The following is an 18613-nucleotide window of genomic DNA, read 5'->3' as shown; positions in this document are numbered from 1 at the left end:
TTTTAACGATATATCATAAGTGGTACTTATTTTCATTGTTTCCAGAGTTATAACCAAATGAAATTTTAATTAATGAAATATTTGGATCTTAGAAGCACATCGGTTCGAATCAGACTTCATCTCCATTTTTTAATTTTTTTAAAATTTAATTTCTTTATAGATTCAGCATTTTTGCTTTCTTTTTTCAGTCTGTGGTACTATGTCAATTATCAGTGTAGAATTTTCATAAAACTTTATGAAAATAAAACTTTTCATAAAAATTTCCTCACATCCTTACTTGGAAAAAATTCATAGAAAGTAAAATTCCTGTCATCGCTGTAAAATCAGCATTAAACATCATTGGTAATACAGCCCTGTATTTGAATAAAGCTGTCATGAAGATTAAATTATCTTTTGTATAAGTTGCAGCTGAAATTAAATGTTCTCTCTTATGCTCTCAGTTTTTATTCAAATCTATTAATGCAATACTCCCACCTAATGACCAATGTGACGTATAAGTTCCACTTAACATTTTTACAAACGTGGATGCAACAACCACACACTTTTCGTACATTTCACTTAAGAAGCTATTCGTTAAACAAAATACAGAAGAAATATTAAAAATTTTGAGAAAAAATTAATTCGTCATGAAAGGGTTAACCAAATAATTCAAAATCTTTACACTAATAATAAATTTCAATCGATAAGTAACAAATCTATAATAAAACACTTTTCAAATTTTATAACATCCCCGTTATGAAACGTGCTAAACTTTTGACGGGATTGTTATTTCTCACATAAATTCTTTTTTAGATTAATTGCTTTTAATTATATAATAAATAAAACAAATTAGTTGTTTATAATTTTTTCTGTATCAATTGTTGTTGCTGGTCAACAACAACGGCTTCATCACCACATAAGCTTGAAGCTTGTACGTGGGATATGGAAATAGAAGTCTGTAGCGTATGAAACAATGCCGGGATGGCATTTTAATCTTTTAATCTAAATTAAACTAATCTTAACTAATCTTAATCTAAAAACTAATTTTAACTAATCTTTTAATTAAATTAAAATTGTTAACTAATTAATTATTTTAAAAAAATTTGTCGATCTTATTACAAACAAGGTCTAAACATAAAACTTAAATATTATTATTAGATTTTCGCATTTCGCATTACTATTTAACAGAGTAATATGTTAATTCAATTAACGGCGTAGGACGTAAATGATAAAGACCGATAAAATTTATTTTAATTTTTTCAAAGAAATAACTATTAAAAACTAAGAAATCACGTATTTCCATCATATTTTTTATGTTTCCACAGGTCAATGACTTCTTAAAATCGTTTATTCTTTTGTGTCCATGAGACAGTTTGACCACTGTTATTTCTCCAGAGAATTCATTTTACCTGTAATGGAGTACAATTGACTCTTTTTAACACTTGGCCAATTTTTTTTTATTCTGAGTGTGAGCTTTGTTGAAAATAAGAAACCTGAGAAGGATTTCAGTTTCAAAGAAATTGCCGAAAAAATGATACGGAACTAGTAGGAGACAAATTCTACTGAATTCAGTCGACTTATAATAACAAAAACGTTAATTTTTAAGTAGATATTTAATTGCCTTTGGTTAGTTATTTTTAGAACTCACTTGCGTGCGCTTAGATTATTATTTTCTATTAATTATAAAGTCTAACGCATTTTTCAAGCATTTTTGGTCAACTGAGTGGTAGAAAAATGGTTAAAACTGTTTATTTTGTGGTTTACTGAGTAAAGACAATTGAATTTTTTTAACAGGATGGGATACATTAATCTGTTGCTTTACTTTATGTTTAGTACATTTTTTTAAGACACTATAAAGCGTCTAAAGTACCGTATGCACCGGTCAGAGTTGTTTTCGCTGAAAATAATGATGTTAACTCTGCATTCCTTCGATAAAAATAATTAATGAAACTTGTAGTATCGCCTGCATTTCGGTGGACTCAGCATGCAGATACAGTACAGAATATTCGGCTCGGAGAATATGCCGATTGGAAACCAAATTGCTACTGAATTTTCTCTAGTAAACCTGGGATAAGATTATTATTATTCATGAGAACTCATGTGACTTTTAATTTATGTCTGGTCGTCTACCGCTATTTAAGTGTGGAAAATAACAAACAGAAACAACAAACAGACCACGACAAATATTATTGTAATGTTAGTACTATAAAAGTAGAAAGACTTTACGATATGCAACGATTCATATCAGTGCTTCTAAAAACCACAACACTATCGTTCGTTCAGTTTTCTTTCTTTTAATAATGCAACCCGTAAAAAAAATTCATAGTAGTCTAAGCAATAATCAGCATTTATATTTGTTTTATATTAAATAATATATTGTTTTATTAAAATCTACGTTTTTACGTTAACGGCTTAACTTATTATAATCTATAAAGTGAAAAAAAGGAAAGCTGAATTGAGATTTACGAATTTTTTTTTTTGTCTTCAGTCATTTGAATGGTTTTATGCAGCTCTCCAAGATTCCCTATCTAGTGCTAGTCGTTTCATTTCAGTATATCCTCTACATCCTACATCCCTAACAATTTGTTTTACATATTCCAAACGTGGCCTGCCTACACAATTTTTCCCTTCTACCTGTACTTCCAATATTAAAGCGACTATTCCAGGATGCCTTAGTATGTGAATGCCTTAGTATATACGAATTAATAGAGAAAAATCATTCATATATTTTACACATATCTCTATAAATACTACTGATGAAAAAGAAATATATATAACGCGTTGCTTCTCCTCAAATTGGAATTAATTACTTTTCAGATTTACATCAGCCCTGGTTTTTATATGTTTAAAAGGCATGTAAAGGATCTTAGATACAACGAATTTCAATCAGAGAATTTCATTCTGTGAGGATAGAGCAGAGATGTTACTTTAATAAGATCTGCGTTTCAATAAACTTGGCTTAATAATGTGTAGGTGAAGGAGGCGACTTGGAATTACCATGACGGTTATACTTTTTGAGAATAGCTTTTCCGTTAACGGAAGTGATTTGCATCTCATTTTGGATTGATTATAATCGTAAGGTTACGTCACATAAAATATTTACGTACACATAAAGTATACAGGTACTCTTTACTCTAAAACATAGTGATTAATTTAAGAAAAAAAACATTGCAAAAAGTATTATTAACTTCACGGCTCAACTGGAGAGCGTGTGAAAAGAAGAACGATCAACTAGTCTTTAATTTTTTATTTAATAATAAAATATTTTTTTTACTATCACGAAGGTGTAAATAAATAATGTTTTATTTAATGTACCTCTGATATTAGTAGAAGTTAGTAATTCATACTTGTAACTTGTTTCAAACTTTATTCAAAAGAGCAGCATTAAAAAATATTTAAAAACTGTTTTAGACTTAAGACGATAAAAGAAATCTATTTATTGAACGGATCATATCAATTACTTATTGTCTGTTTTGAGAAAAAAGTCTTGAGAAATGCAGGTAAACAATCCCACTATTACACCAGTATTGATTTTTAGCTAGGAAATAACGAATTCGTGTATAAATAATCTAATTTTAGTAGCCTATATATTGAATATCATAAATTTTACCAATAACAGTATAAAAATTAAATTGATAGCGTGATATACTAGTACACAATAAACTGTAGTTCAGAAAATAGTAGCTGAGCAGAAAGTTCTTGTTTGATATTACTGTTAAATATTTCATGTCAGGGTTCATTATTGTAATGTGATGTGCTTTATGCACTTAGAAAATAATCATCGTAATGACAAATACTCGTATATATGAAAAATGAGAGAATACTGAATAATTATAGTAAATTAATATATATATATATATATATATATTAATTTCCTATTAGGGAAAATGAGCGTGTTTTTTTAAATCTATAATACTTTCTATTCGTTTGTTTATAAATCGAATTCTTACGAAAAATAAGTATTTAGTAAGTGAGGAAAATAGATGTTAGCAAAATAATTTTTTTTTATTTTTCCGACTTGTGTAGCACATATGGTGCTAATAAATCTTTTTTTTAGATTATTGTTTGATATATTAATTTTAATGTTTGTTAATTGTTAGTTAATGCTTCGTTTTTTTCAAATTATTTAAAATTATTAAGAAAATTACATTTAAATAACAGTTTTAGTTGTTTTCTTGATTTTATCAAAACATGACGTAATAAATTTTATTGAGTTGTTTACATAGATTTTTTCTTTTAGTAAATATTGTAGATTAATTCAAACATATATTACTATTATTTATCATTTTCAACAATATTTTAATAAAATAAATCTTAAGAAAATAAAATCTATTTTTAAAAAAAGATAGTGTATAATAAATTTCTAACAATTGAAGAAAGTGGTTCTCAAATCGACCCGTATGTTGAAATTTTTCTTATTTGTGTTCAAGTCTTCATTAAGCAATTAATTGAAATGAATCTTTTTTTATTTTGTAGAAGTTGTACGTCTGATTAGCCTGTTGATATTTTTGCAGAATAATTACGCTAAACGTTTCTTAAAATAAAAATCACTTCTCTACATATACTATTTGATAATATTTTTATTATTTTATCCCACAATCAGACTGAATAAAATACTTGAAAATAACATCTGATCGGAGACTAAGATGGACACCAGAAGTAATTAAAAGCCGACAATCACTTCGACAAAGGATAAAATTTTTTTTAATAATCTGTAAGTCGAAGATTTTTTTTATCGTATCTAGAAAATTTACAAATATTTTTTTTAATCCGATTTGTGTGGGAAAACCTAGCAATATTAGTTACATCTCAATGGAATTCTAAATTTCGAAAATTTATGATAACGCTCCTAATAACAACCGCGGTTATTATATGTACGAAATAATATTATTTTACTGAAATAGATATAGCAAACGTAATTGAAACAGATATCTATTTTTACTATACATTTCATTGTTAATTAGGAAGAAATGAAACTCATTCGTGAGGCAATCGCAGGCAGTACAGTTGTCTTTGTAATCTCCCTTCTTTGAATTTTGTAGACTTATTAATACACTTAACGACATTTAAACTGGAAAACAACAAAAATTTAACGCTGTAATATTATATTTTAAAACGAAATATTCTTCATAATCTTTTTTTAAACGAAGGGGCACTTCTGGGTGGTTTACTTCCTGAAGTCAGGTTTTTAAAATATGTACTTCATAATGACCCCGTTCATCGTAGTATTCCTTCACGTAGAAATAAATAAGGATTTATTAAAAAAACATTATTTTGTCGTCGTTATTAGTTTATGTTATATTGTTATAACGTAATGATACATATCCTCATCCGGACCTGGATGCTTGGCTAGATCGCTCTCATGGTGAATTAGATTACCACACAACGCAACTCATGTCGGGACATGGTGCGTTTGAACAATACCTGCATAGGTTTGGCAGGAGAGAGTCACCGTATATGTACAAGACTATATACACTTCATTTACACTCATACATATCATCCTCATTCATCCTCTGAAGAATTATCTAAACGGTAGTTACCGGAGGCTAAACAGGAAAAAGAAAGAAAGAAAGAAGGAGAGAGTCACCGGTCTGTTGTTACTGCGATGCGGTTGACGATGCCAAACACACTATTTTTGAGTGCAGACGATGGGAGGAACAAAGTATAAATGCAGGATTGATGCATACCCGACCGGAGCAACTCTCGGAGTGGCTCTTGGCTGTGTCCGGAAACCGGAATAATTTTGCAATATTTGCAAGAACAGTTATCAGAATAAAAGAAGATGAGGCAAGACGACTGTGATACTGAGGGGTGTAGTTTATAGTAGGGCTGGGCGGACAGCCCCGTTCCTGAGGGCTCACATGCCCTGGTGTGTGGGTTCCCGTGATGGAGCGGGGACTCCTGGGGTCCGTTAGGTGCGAATGAATGAAAAGACCGAGACCCGGCCGGAGGTGTGGGTTCCCGGATACGCTTTGGCCGCTTCGGCTTCTGCGCCGTCGGTTTGAGACTGGCAAAAGGAAAGACCGAGACCCGGTCTCCGGTGGGGGGGCTGGGAACGGCATAGCCCCGGACCTGGTTCTTGCGTTGGAGATTAGAGGCAGGCAATTAAAAGATCCGGAAAGGACACGTCCCCGAGCCGAGTATACTTAATTGGATGTCCGGCTCGGGGATGTAGGGCAAAAAAAAAATTTATTCTAATATACAAAGTTTCTTTCGAGAAAATTCAAGGAAAGTAGTTGAAAATTTGAGGTCGTACGAAAATAAAAGAAGTACGTATTTCCTCATTTAAGAAAGCTGTAATTAATTTTATTTGTTAGTGCGAGTAATTTCTTTACGATGTTTCTCTGCACTTCTATTCTTATATTTCCTTAAGATGCAACTTAAAAATTAAACGTTTTTTGAGAATAGCTTTTGTTTTAAATGGTCGAAGGTTTGTAGACCAATTGATATTTTAAACAAAATTGAAACTAAAAAATTTATATTTCTTAAAATTAAAAATAATGTAAACAGACTTAAAAAAAAACCCAAAAGCACTAAAAAAAAGATAAATAGGTGTTACAAAAATTCTTCTTTAAATTTAAGCTTTTTGAAGTACTAATTCTAAAATTAAATAAAAGGTAAATAAAAGAAACATTTATCAATTCTACCTTCATTGTACCGTGCTAAACCATATATTATTTGAGAAAAAATAATTTAAAGAGAATATGTTTAAAGTTTGTAAGAATTCGATTTAAGCTTTTTTTACGAGAATAGAATGATACTTTCTGTAAAATTCCCTTTTTCTTCATAAATGGTTATACAGTTAAACCTCACTAAATTAAATTATTTGAAGAGGTCATCAGTTATTAAAATTTAGAATAGTGAACAACTTAAACGATTGCGGACAAGCTAATTAGAGAGTAGGCTATTGGAGAGCGTGGTTACTTAATAGCGGAAATGAACGAGGCCGTTTTCCAAGATTATATTATAATTGTTTAAGTTTTTCTCAACTTTTTCTGTTAAAACTTTGTATTTACCATTAACACTTAATTGTTTTATACGAAGGAAAAAATTATATATATATAATTTTATAATTTTTATTGTATATATACACGAGTATATACCAAGGAATACCTGTAGTATATAAAACGCAGTTACAGTTTATGAATTTTAAAAAGTATTGAATTTGAAATTAATTTTAAGGAACAATAATTAAACAAAGTACAATAGAATGATATATCGGCATGACCCTTATACTCGAATTTATTAAAATATTTCTTATTATACGATGGAAAAATTTTGGTTATGAACACTTCTAACGTTATGGTTACGCACGGTAATCAGTCAGCAGTGTAAACAAAAATGCATTGCCATTAATATCGCATTTATTTATCAACGAACGATAATTAACTGTGAAATGATGGGTGCCTATTAAGACATAAATTATGCCATAGTAAATGTTTTAATCAAAACGAACGATTTTTCTTACTAATTTAAGTAGAATGTTTAATAATTCGGACTGGAGTAACAAAAAATAAAAAAATAAGAAGAGATGAATTTTAGTTTAAATTGAATTTTAGATTTACTATGTCAAAAATAGCTGTTGTATTCCTTGTTCGTACAAATAACTCGGTACATGTACGAGTAATTGTTTTACATCAAATGTTTTCTAGGCAGAACATACTGTTTAGAACCCGACAAAAGTTGTCGGGTCGGAGACAGAACTGAGGAGTCGATAACGTTTTAACTTTTTCTTGTAAGGTTGCATCTAGATCTATATCAACTTTCTTTAAACGTTTCTGTTTATCTTGGAAAAATAATATATTTATCGGGCTGATCCTTGCCGGTCAGAATCGTTTTATGTTTCTATAAACTATTATCAATAAATACGGTGTACTTTTATTAAAAATGTAAAAATGCGAGTAGTACTCGCACCATATCTTTCTATTTCTCTCTGTACTGTGTATCGGTATTATTTTATTATGTATTTCACATGTTTAACCGTCAGGCTGTTATTCAGTCGTGCGATACTCTTTCCGTTTTTTACATCTTTTGTTACATCATTTATTGCTGAGCAACAGTACAAATGAATATTCTCTATTGTTTATTAACGTGTAATTATATTTTAGATGATTAATTCACGATATAAACTCAAGACCTACGCAAGAGTACAATTACAAAATTAGTCTTTTAAAGTTTTTACAGTTTTAATATTTAATCGATGTTGTGATCAGAAAAAATAACTTTAAGGATAAACAAAAATTAATATTTTTTTATTATTATTACTCCTTAATTCACAATAAAACAGAAGTGAGGACCAATTAAAAAACAAAAAACGATTTTAATCTATATATAATCTTTCAATAACATTGTAATAATTACGAAGATAAAAAAATAACTTGTGTAATACAAAGCGTAAATAATTGATAGAATTAATTTCTTGTGTGAATGGTTGTAATAAAATGCGCTTCATTAAGAATAGCCTATGTGATGGTTAAAGCATAAGTAATACAATTACCCTCGTGTTTTGCTTAATACTTATCAAAGCTCAAGCTACGTTAACAATAACTTACTCGGCAAGAGAAATAAAGTCATTGATAAATTATTAATGTGAAATACATTATTTATATAGAACAGTGTTTCTCTAATTTTCATCTCGGGATAATCTATTTTTGGACTGCTATTGCAGTGCCACCCTTTACTGCGGTAAGATTAGTTTGTAATGGCATACATTTTTATAATTTTTTGTAAGTAACAAAATTAGTAAACCTTCATATCGGGAATCTTCAAAACTGTCGTTAATTTCTCGTAAAATAACTATTTTATTAAAGATAATAAAATGCTTGGTAATAGCAGACCATCTAAGAACGGTTTTCCAAAATTTTTTATACAGAGTAGAGATTGAAATTCATAATTCGCTACATCTGTGACACATTTTTCACAAAGACCTCATTTTCAGTTAAAATCGGTCAACTTTTAAAAATATTTTACATCATTTATGTATATATAAAAAAATAAACACGACAAAAATAAATTAGAAAATACAATATACTAATAAGCTACACTTATTTTAACTACACTTTCTTAACATTATATTACGAAACAAAAAATATTCAATAAGATAAATTTAAATGTTTGATTAAACATGATCAACTTTATATATATTTATTAGTAATAAAATTAGTTTAATTTTATTAAAGGAACATTCTAATCTCTTAATTTTCCGTGTTAGGGAGAGAATGTATTTCTTTTCTTGGTTATTTTTTAACTGTAGTAATGTTAGAATAATAATAATATTAGGTAGCAGTAAATCAATTAATCAGCCCTCAAGATAATGAAAATATTTAAAACAAAAAAATAAATAAAAAGTAGTACAGCACAATTTGTATAATATAAGTCTATCGGTATTCATTGTAGAGTAAATTCAAGTAAGGTTCAGAATTACCATTCGATCGGTTTTGTTATTTATATTTTACCTCTAATTTTCAGAAAAAAAGAAAAAACAAAACATGTACCATTAAAATTTCGGTTAAAAGAAGGGGATTTAAATTATTACCATTATATGATAGCGTACCAATAAAGGATCAAATCAGCTCCGAAAAAGATGGGTTACGAAGTGTAGTCGAACTAGTCGGGAATTATAAAATTAAATTATTGCAAAGTAAAGATCAAGATATTAGTATATAATTTCTATGAAAATGGTTTTTTTTTAATGTAATTTTATGAATCGTTGTTTTTATTGTTCGATTGTACTGAAAAGATCTTTTTGCGGATATTTTACGATTTAAAAAAGTGAAGAAGATTAAATAAATTTAACTGTTAAAGGGAATTAAAAAATGGAAATTATACGCTATTCCTTGCACGTCCCGAATATATTTAACTCGTAAGAAACAATTGGGATAATTTCAATCATTTTGAACAATTATTTATGATTAAGTTGTTTGTTTTCATATCGGTGTAATAGCAGGGCAAGTTAAATTATTTTCAACAATTATTAAATATTAAAAGATCTAAATTCTTAATGGACTTCAATTATTTTTTGTTAAACGAATATTGATTAACGTTGTTAACTGTTGAATAAATTAAGTATAGATTAAATTTAATACCGATAAAAATTTAAAACCTGATTAGATTTAAAGTACCGATTACAATCACGTAAACAAGTTCGACTTACTTATCTTGCAAGTTTACAGTTAAACTGAAGTAAAAGATTTTCACGTGTATGGGGAGTTAATCTTATTTGCAGTTATTAGTACTCTTTTACTTTCGAATTACAACATATTACGGAATTGTTGACATACGTTGCTTAACGTCATTTAGTAATTGACCGTGACCTCTAATTTTTTTGACTGATTAAACAATGATTAAATTATTAAATGAAAGAAAAAATCGAAACTACGTCATGTAATTAAATAAAATTTCGTTATATTTTCTTATAATCTACTTAGAATTTTTCGCTAAAAAAATGAAACAAAAAGGGTCACTGCCAAAAGTCATACGTTACAAATAAAGCATCTGACAACGGATCTTGAGCGTTAGCACAGATTACACGTCACTGAACCGTGCAGATTAATGTTTTTTTCTAATAAAAATATTTTCGTGATTCAGAGTTCTTAGCCTACAGGTACATTAGAAATAGTTTGCCGATCGATGAATTATCGCGTAAAAATCTGTAGTTTTAAAAGAATTTGACTTTAAATGTATGAAAATTTCATACAGAGATGATCGATAAGTAATGGTACAAAATCAAGTGAACGAATCCCGTAGCTGATTTTGTATCAGCTACAAAATAAGCCTCTCGGCTTATTTCACCCTCCTGTCATAAAATGAATGACACGAATATGTAATTTGTACGACGTAGAGTTGGAACGATAGAATACAAATAAACGACCATTCTAAAATATTTCAGCTATAGGATTTAACTAATTATTTTGTCCATAAAGTTATACGATTAAAAATGGGAACGATTAAACACTGCTTTATAATTTTGACTTGATGTACTTCAAAGATACTAAGATTATGAACAACATTCTACTAATATTTTTTGGAGATGTAAGATTAACTGATTCTTATATACTGAACTGATAAGTAATACATAGCGGTTTAAAATACAAGCTAAGATTTAGTGAGATGTTAAAGTTATGGAACTTATTGCGATTCCATTAGATTTGGGCTACATGTTTAAAATTAAACCCAATCGCAATGATGAACGTAAGCGGTAAGCTTTTCTAAATGTATATTAGAATTATTTCTATTCGAATTTGTTACAAATTTTAACTTTTTTTCAGCTTTTCTGAATATAATTCGCTATTTTGTGTAGATTGACGCTTACTTCTTTAACTTCAGAAAATAAAGCTAGTATATTTCTCACTGTATATCAGATTCGAAAGATTCCTTAGCATTATTTGGCCAACCCAGCGACAGCTTAAAAAAATAAATTTGAATTTATTTATTTAAATTAGTTGTAAATATCTAATGCTTTCAAATAACTGATAGTACTGAAAGCGGTAGCATAATATCTTAGTAGGGATCCATTAAAAATAGATCATTTAATAGCAATAGATTAACAATATTAATACATACATATTAATAATATATATGCGTTTAGAAATAGTTAAACATTGGTATTAAAAAAATATTTAAAAATAGTTGTCAAATCATTAAAAATCGGTAAAATATTTCTAAATATATATGCGTATAAGCGTTTATAATATGTTATTAATAATAATTGTGATTTTTCTATTTGATATTACTAAATCAAATATGACTTTTTTTTCACATTTCTCTTTGTATAAGTTTTACATAACAATTAACAAATCTACACATTCTTATTCTTACGAAAATGGACTTTTATTCTAATTAAAAATCATTTTCTGTTTTTTAAATAAAACGGTCAGATATTCATCCGGTTGTCTGGTCTGCTTTATGATTTGCACTAGAATGGCCAAATAAATTTTAAACACACTCGCAAGATATGTTATTACTGTATGAAATGTGGGACGTTTTAATTATACTTGCAGGAATTTTTATTTCCTCAAAGAAATACAATATATTCATAAATTTTATAGATATATTTTAGATTTACTCGCTCAGGATGAAATTTACAAAATCAAAAGAAAACATATCAAAATTCATAAATTTTGGGTTAAGAAAAAGAACTACCCATTCAGTTTGAATGAAACCTAAACCTTTTAAAATACTGATTACAATTTTTAAAGGATACTTATCATCTCAAAAGTAGTTTTTAATTCATTTTTTATTTCTTTTGTAAGCTTTATAAGAAAACCTAAAATAAACAAAACTTGCAATAATTTTCATTTCAATTTTTATTTATTTACTTTTTAAATTAAAGAATAAAATGTTTCCTGTAATTTTCACGCCTGTTTATTCTACCTTAATTTGCAGGAATAACAATTTTAAACATTCTCAAAACATAGTGCCATTATTACAGTGAAAATAGTTTGTAACTTTTCTAAAATCCTTCTAAATCTTTATAGAAATGACTTTTGCAATAGCTTTTGTCTAAGAAATGTTTTTTTTTTGTTGAAAAAATAAGGGAAGATATCTCTTTTACTATTTGTAAAAATATTTATTCTACGAAATATTTCCAAAGAATATTCCTCTTAAAATGTTCAACAATTCAAATGTTCCAAAGTTGTCTCAAATAATATAATAAATCTGTCAGTTCTTTACAAACAAACATTAAAACTGTCCCTCATGACTCGGTTCACGATTATATTTCGTATTAATGTAATCCACGACTCTGTAACGAGACGTGGATTACTCACAAAAAAGGTTTAATTAAAGAAAATAATAATTATCATAAAATAAGATTTTGCAATTTTTTTGTATTGCATTAGATCTAGTCAAGGGTTCAAATTCCTGTCAGGATTGACATTTTTAATTCTTATTGCAAAAGACGAGGTACGTTAAACAGTTATTGAAATAACATCGAAAATTCCGTTTCTAGTCTTAAATTCTTTATTTTAAAACAATTTTTCAGAGTTTGCTCTATTTGATTTCATATAAGTTTATAACCTTAAATAAATCCATTATCATATTTCCACGCACAAGCAACAGATGAGAAAAGTTAATAACGATGTATTTTTTACATCCTTGTACGAAGTAAAGGAAGAAGTATTGTGATAGCAAAAAATTTCGGTTTTCAGATTTTAACGGAATATCCATTTTGACCATTCCTGAATCCATTTTGATTAGTTTCGGCCTGACATCTGTACGTACGTATGTATCTCGCATAACTCAAAAACGAATAGCCGTAGGATGTTGAAATTGTTGTTTTAGGACTGTTGTAACATCTAGTTGTGTACCTCCCCTTTTGATTGTAATCGACTTGACCAAAAATGTCCAAAAACCCAAAATATTTGGATTTTGAACTTTTTCTTGACTGCAGCAATAAGCCCTCATTGAGAGCTTTTCAACTATATATTATAAGTGGTACTTATTTTCATTGGTTCCAGAGTTATAGTCAAATAAAATTTCAATTAATAATATTTTTGGATCTTACAAGGGAAGGCACATCGGTTCGAATCAAACTTCATCTCATTTTTTTTTTAACTTAAATATATTGATTTATTAATAATTATAAATATCTGATTGTAAAAACATTTTAACGATAAATAATAATTCAATAACAAAAAAAATGAAAAAAATATCAAAGTTATTCGTGAAATAAAATCCTACGTACTTTTCATTAAAAAAAAAAAAAATGTGTATATGTAATTTAATAGACGTATAAGGAAGTTATGTGATATCCGCATCAGATTTTTATAAAATATAAACAAAAATATTTGTCGTGTAATCTATCTACAACAAAAATCAAAGATATTATCACTGGATGAATATTATGTTTATTCTCTGCACGTAAAAAATAAATGTACGACTACTATAAAAATTCAAATAAATGTTTCTAGATTACTTTAAATATTCAAAGAAATTCACAAGAGAATAACTTCAAATGTAATTCAGTTGTAAACATATGTAATAAATAAATATATATAAATATAAAATCAAGCATAACGTTTTTTTTTTCATTTATTTATTAATATATGGAGATGCTGAATTAGAAATGACGATTCCATTGATTATTTTATTCTTTAATTGCAATATTATTACGAATATAAAGAGCTTAAAAATCGAAGAAACCCGTGGTAAAACAATAGTTATAGAAATTAAACTGGAGAATTCATTAAGTTTATTATTGTCGCATATATTACAATAGAGTATTATAATTTAGATTATCATTTTTATTATCTCACATATTAAAATTATTATAGGTAACAATGTTGCGTAAATATTTTTTATAGTTGTTATCCTTTTCATGGAAAAATTTAACGTTCAGATATCAGTGTTGAAATATTTTAATAACAATTCCCAAGTACTGAAATTATGAATTTTTATTTTAGTATTTCAAAATAAATGATATCCTTTTTTTGGTAGGATTTCGATTAACGAAATTAAATCCGAAAACTATGCGACCATTGGAGGAAATTAGTGCTTTATACCGGTGATGATATGAAAAATACTAAGATGAATTGGTTATCTACATAAAAAATTACTGAGCAATACGATGTTTTCATTGAATATTTTTTTAATGAAAACATAAAATTGTGTTAAAGTAATTTTTGGATAAACAAATATATCTTTTTTCTTACTGTATAGCAAATAATTTTGTAGTTGAATTCAATATGGTAATTATGTTGTCATTCATTCTATCTTAAAGTGCTGAGAACCAGCACTAGGCAATTTGTAACCAGCTCTCTTTTTAAGTAAAGAATATTTCATTAATCCATCTGGTAAGACTGTTATATGGCAAGACTGTAATACGATTATAAATATTTTTAACGATAGTTTTTGGATCCGTTACTGTATTCAGTAACGGATCCGATCTGTTACGGAGTATCTGAGAAGAAAAGATTAGAAGCTTTTGAAATGCGGTGCTATAGGAGAATGTTAAAAATCAGATGGGTGGATAAAATGACAAATGAAGAGGTATTGCGGCAAATAGATGAAGAAAGAAGCGTTTGGAAAAATATAGTTAAAAGAAGAGACAGACTTATAGGCCACATACTAAGGCATCCTGAAATAGTCGCTTTAATATTGGAAGGACAGGTAGAAGGAAAAAATTGTGTAGGCAGGCCACGTTTGGAATATGTAAAACAAATTGTTAGGGATGTAGGATGTAGTGGGTATACTGAATGAAACGACTAGCACTAGATAGGGAATCTTGGAGAGCTGCATCAAACCAGTAAAATGACTGAAGACAAAAAAAAAAACTGTGTTCAGTTTCTAGAGAAGTTGTGGAAAATTTTTTCTTCTGGCCTAGCCTAAAAACTGAGTGGCTTAGATTACATTAACCCTATTATAGCCCTGTGTATCATTTTCGTTATTGATTATTATATTTTGATCGTTAACAAGTTTAGAAGGTTTTTCAGTCCGATGTCCGTACTGGTGTTTTTTTTTTGTACGCACTTATATTAGCGCCCGAAAGCAATGATTCTACAATAAACAATTCAATTCTATAACAACATACGCTAAGTATAACGGAATATAAACTATATATCCGAATATGTGGTATCTCACTTTATATCTCGGTATTAATATCTGGTTTACATAATGCATACGTTCACATAATATTAATAAATCAATTTAAAATAAAAAAAATTATTTATTATACAAAAAAATGGGATAGTGATTTTATAAGTAGTATTTCAATGCATTTTTTTGTTTTTGAATTGAATAATGGTAGTATTAATAAATTTGGATTAAAAATGATACAAAGTTTTAATGCTCATTGTATGTAAATTTATATTTGCGTGAAAATAAATGTTGATATGCTGTCTATAATTTAATTTTATAAATATCTGTTTAGATATTTTGAAGTAGAAAATAATTAAAAAATAAATTTAATGTTTCATATACACTCCTATTTTTATATATAAAATATAATCATAAAAATAAAAACAAATAATAAAATTGTTTAACTTCTAATTTCTAAAAAAAAAAGTTAAAAAATAAAATAATTTATTAAAAAAATAAAAAAACATAATATTAAAGTAAAATTTTTATAACAGCTTATATTTATAATTTCGCTGTTTAAAGTATATAAATAAGATACTCACAGACTGATAATTACTGCTTGAACACCAACCACTAACTAACAACAAATGCGAACTACAACACAGCTACGACTATGCGGGACTGAGACAGAGACCTCTGCAAAATTCCTCTTTATAATCTGTTGATAGCTTTTGGACCGGGTTATAGTGTGATCAGCGGGCCGTCAGGGAGCGCTGCAACTCTTGATTGTCACGTGATTCGTTGCGGCTTCTGTACATCAATCCAACCCTTTTATTGTTGTGGTATTACAATTAATTCGTTATTTAATAAGATGATCCTGACTATCGCTAAATCTTTTCGACTCGTGCGTGATGTAAACTCTTTTGATATAAATATTCCTCAAAATAGATTTTTGTGTTAGAATACGAAGTTTAATTTTCAAAGTAATATTTCGTTAAATTTTTTCTTTTTCATATAACTTCAAATCGTTCGTTTTAATGAATTAATATCGGAAGATGAATACGCTTTCAATAGGTTGCGATACTTCAATCACCGTTTATTAACAGGAGCGGTGTGGATGTAATTCTAGATTATAACCAATACAATGTATGAAATTTTAGTGGCGGTTTTATTAGATGTTGAAAGGAATTTTAACATCGAAATATAATATAAAGGAATTTTAATTACGTTAAAGGAATGTTAAGGAGAAAATGAGAAAATAATACCTACATTTACTTTACACCAGCCAGTTTATAAATTTAAAAATCAGATCAACATATTTTTTTCCGGTAATTCCTGCATAGACTACAGAACAAATATCCAAGTTTAAGAAGATTTTTCGGTTTCAATATCCCTAAGCAGAATTTTTAGCATTTCGTTGGAAATTTTACCCTTTTTTTTTTTGTCTTCAGTCATTTGACTGATTTGATGCAGCTCTCCAAGATTCCCTATGTAGTGCTAGTCGTTTCATTTCAGTATACCCTCTACATCCTACATCCCTAACAATTTGTTTTACATATTCCAAACGTGGCCTGCCTACACAATTTTTTCCTTCTACCTGTCCTTCCAATATTAAAGCGACTATTCCAGAATGCCTTAGTATGTGGCCTATAAGTCTGTCTCTTCTTTTAACTATAATTATCCAAATGCTTCTTTCTTCATCTATTTGCCGCAATACCTCCTCATTTGTCACTTTATCCACCCGTCTGATTTTTAACATTCTCCTATAGCACCGGATTTCAAAAGCTTCTATTCTTTTCTTCTCAGATACTCCGATCGTCCAAGTTTCACTTCCATATAAAGCGACACTCCAAACATACACTTTCAAAAATCTTTTCCTGACATTTAAATTAATTTTTGATGTAAACAACTTATATTTCTTACTGAAGGCTCGTTTAGCTTGTGCTATTCGGCATTTTATATCGCTCCTGCTTCGTCCATCTTTAGTAATTCTACTTCCCAAATAACAAAATTCTTCTACCTCCATAATCTTTTCTCCTCCTATTTTCACATTCAGCGGTCCATCTTTGTTATTTCTACTACATTTCATTACTTTTGTTTTGTTCTTGTTTATTTTCATACGATAGTTCTTGCGTAGGACTTCATCTATGCCGTTCATTGTTTCTTCTAAATCCTTTTTACTTTCGGCTAGAATTACTATATCATCAGCAAATCGTAGCATCTTTATCTTTTCACCTTGTACTTTTACTCCGAATCTAAATTGTTCTTTAACATCATTAACTGCTAGTTCCATGTAAAGATTAAAAAGTAACGGAAATAGGGAACATCCTTGTCGGACTCCCTTTCTTATTACGGCTACTTTCTTATGTTCTTCAATTGTTACTGTTGCTGTTTGGTTCCTGTACTTGTTAGCAATTGTTCTTCTATCTCTGTGATGGAACCCTAATTTTTTTAAAATGCTTAACATTTTATTCCAGTCTACGTTATCGAATGCCTTTTCTAGGTCTATAAACGCCAACTATGTTGGTTCGTTTTTCTTTAATTTTCCTTCTACTCTGAATCTGAGGCCTAAAATTGCTTCCCTTGTCCCTATACTTTTCCTGAAACCAAATTGGTCTTCTCCTAACACTTCTTCCACTCTCCTCTCAATTCTTCTGTATAGAATTCTGGTTAAGATTTTTGAAAATTAATTTGAAGTCTGACAGAATTCCCCTTTTTCATAAAAAGCACACACCAGTTTGTATAATCTATCAATCGCTTCGTCACCTCCACTTCGCAGTAATTCTACAGGTATTCCGTCTATTGCAGGAGCCTTTCTGCCATTTAAATCTTTTAATGCTCTCTTAAATTCAGATCTCATGGATTTTACCCTTAAAATCCATGTATTCTCTCCTGACTTAAGTATCTTGTTAACAAAAACTTTTTTCTGAGTCACTCAACCTAGATATTTAAAATTTCCTAAGTTGGTAAAAATAATATGCGAGTATATAAGATAATGCATACAACTTTTCGAAAAAAAAAAATTATATTTTATTTTGAATAAGTTGAATTTCTTAAAGTTTTATATGTTTCAATTGAATTTTTTATGCAATAATTCTGTCAGGAATGAAGTATAAA

General features: G+C 28.6%; 1 protein-coding gene across 1 annotated transcript in view; it reads right to left on the bottom strand.

Moving 5' to 3' along the window:
- The window catches only part of LOC142325069 (acyl-CoA Delta-9 desaturase-like), a 77224-nt gene extending 60968 nt beyond the window's left edge, over positions 1-16256 (bottom strand). The window contains exon 1 of the mRNA XM_075366430.1: positions 16099-16256. The gene's annotated coding sequence lies outside the window, so the exon portion shown is untranslated. The remainder of the gene's footprint in view (positions 1-16098) is intronic.
- Positions 16257-18613: the final 2357 nt, after the last annotated feature.

This window comes from Lycorma delicatula, chromosome 1, assembly GCF_047948215.1.
Source record: "Lycorma delicatula isolate Av1 chromosome 1, ASM4794821v1, whole genome shotgun sequence".
Taxonomy (NCBI): Eukaryota; Metazoa; Arthropoda; class Insecta; order Hemiptera; family Fulgoridae; genus Lycorma; species Lycorma delicatula.
Note: the sequence above shows the minus strand (reverse complement) of the source record. Positions and strands in the feature narration are given on the sequence as shown.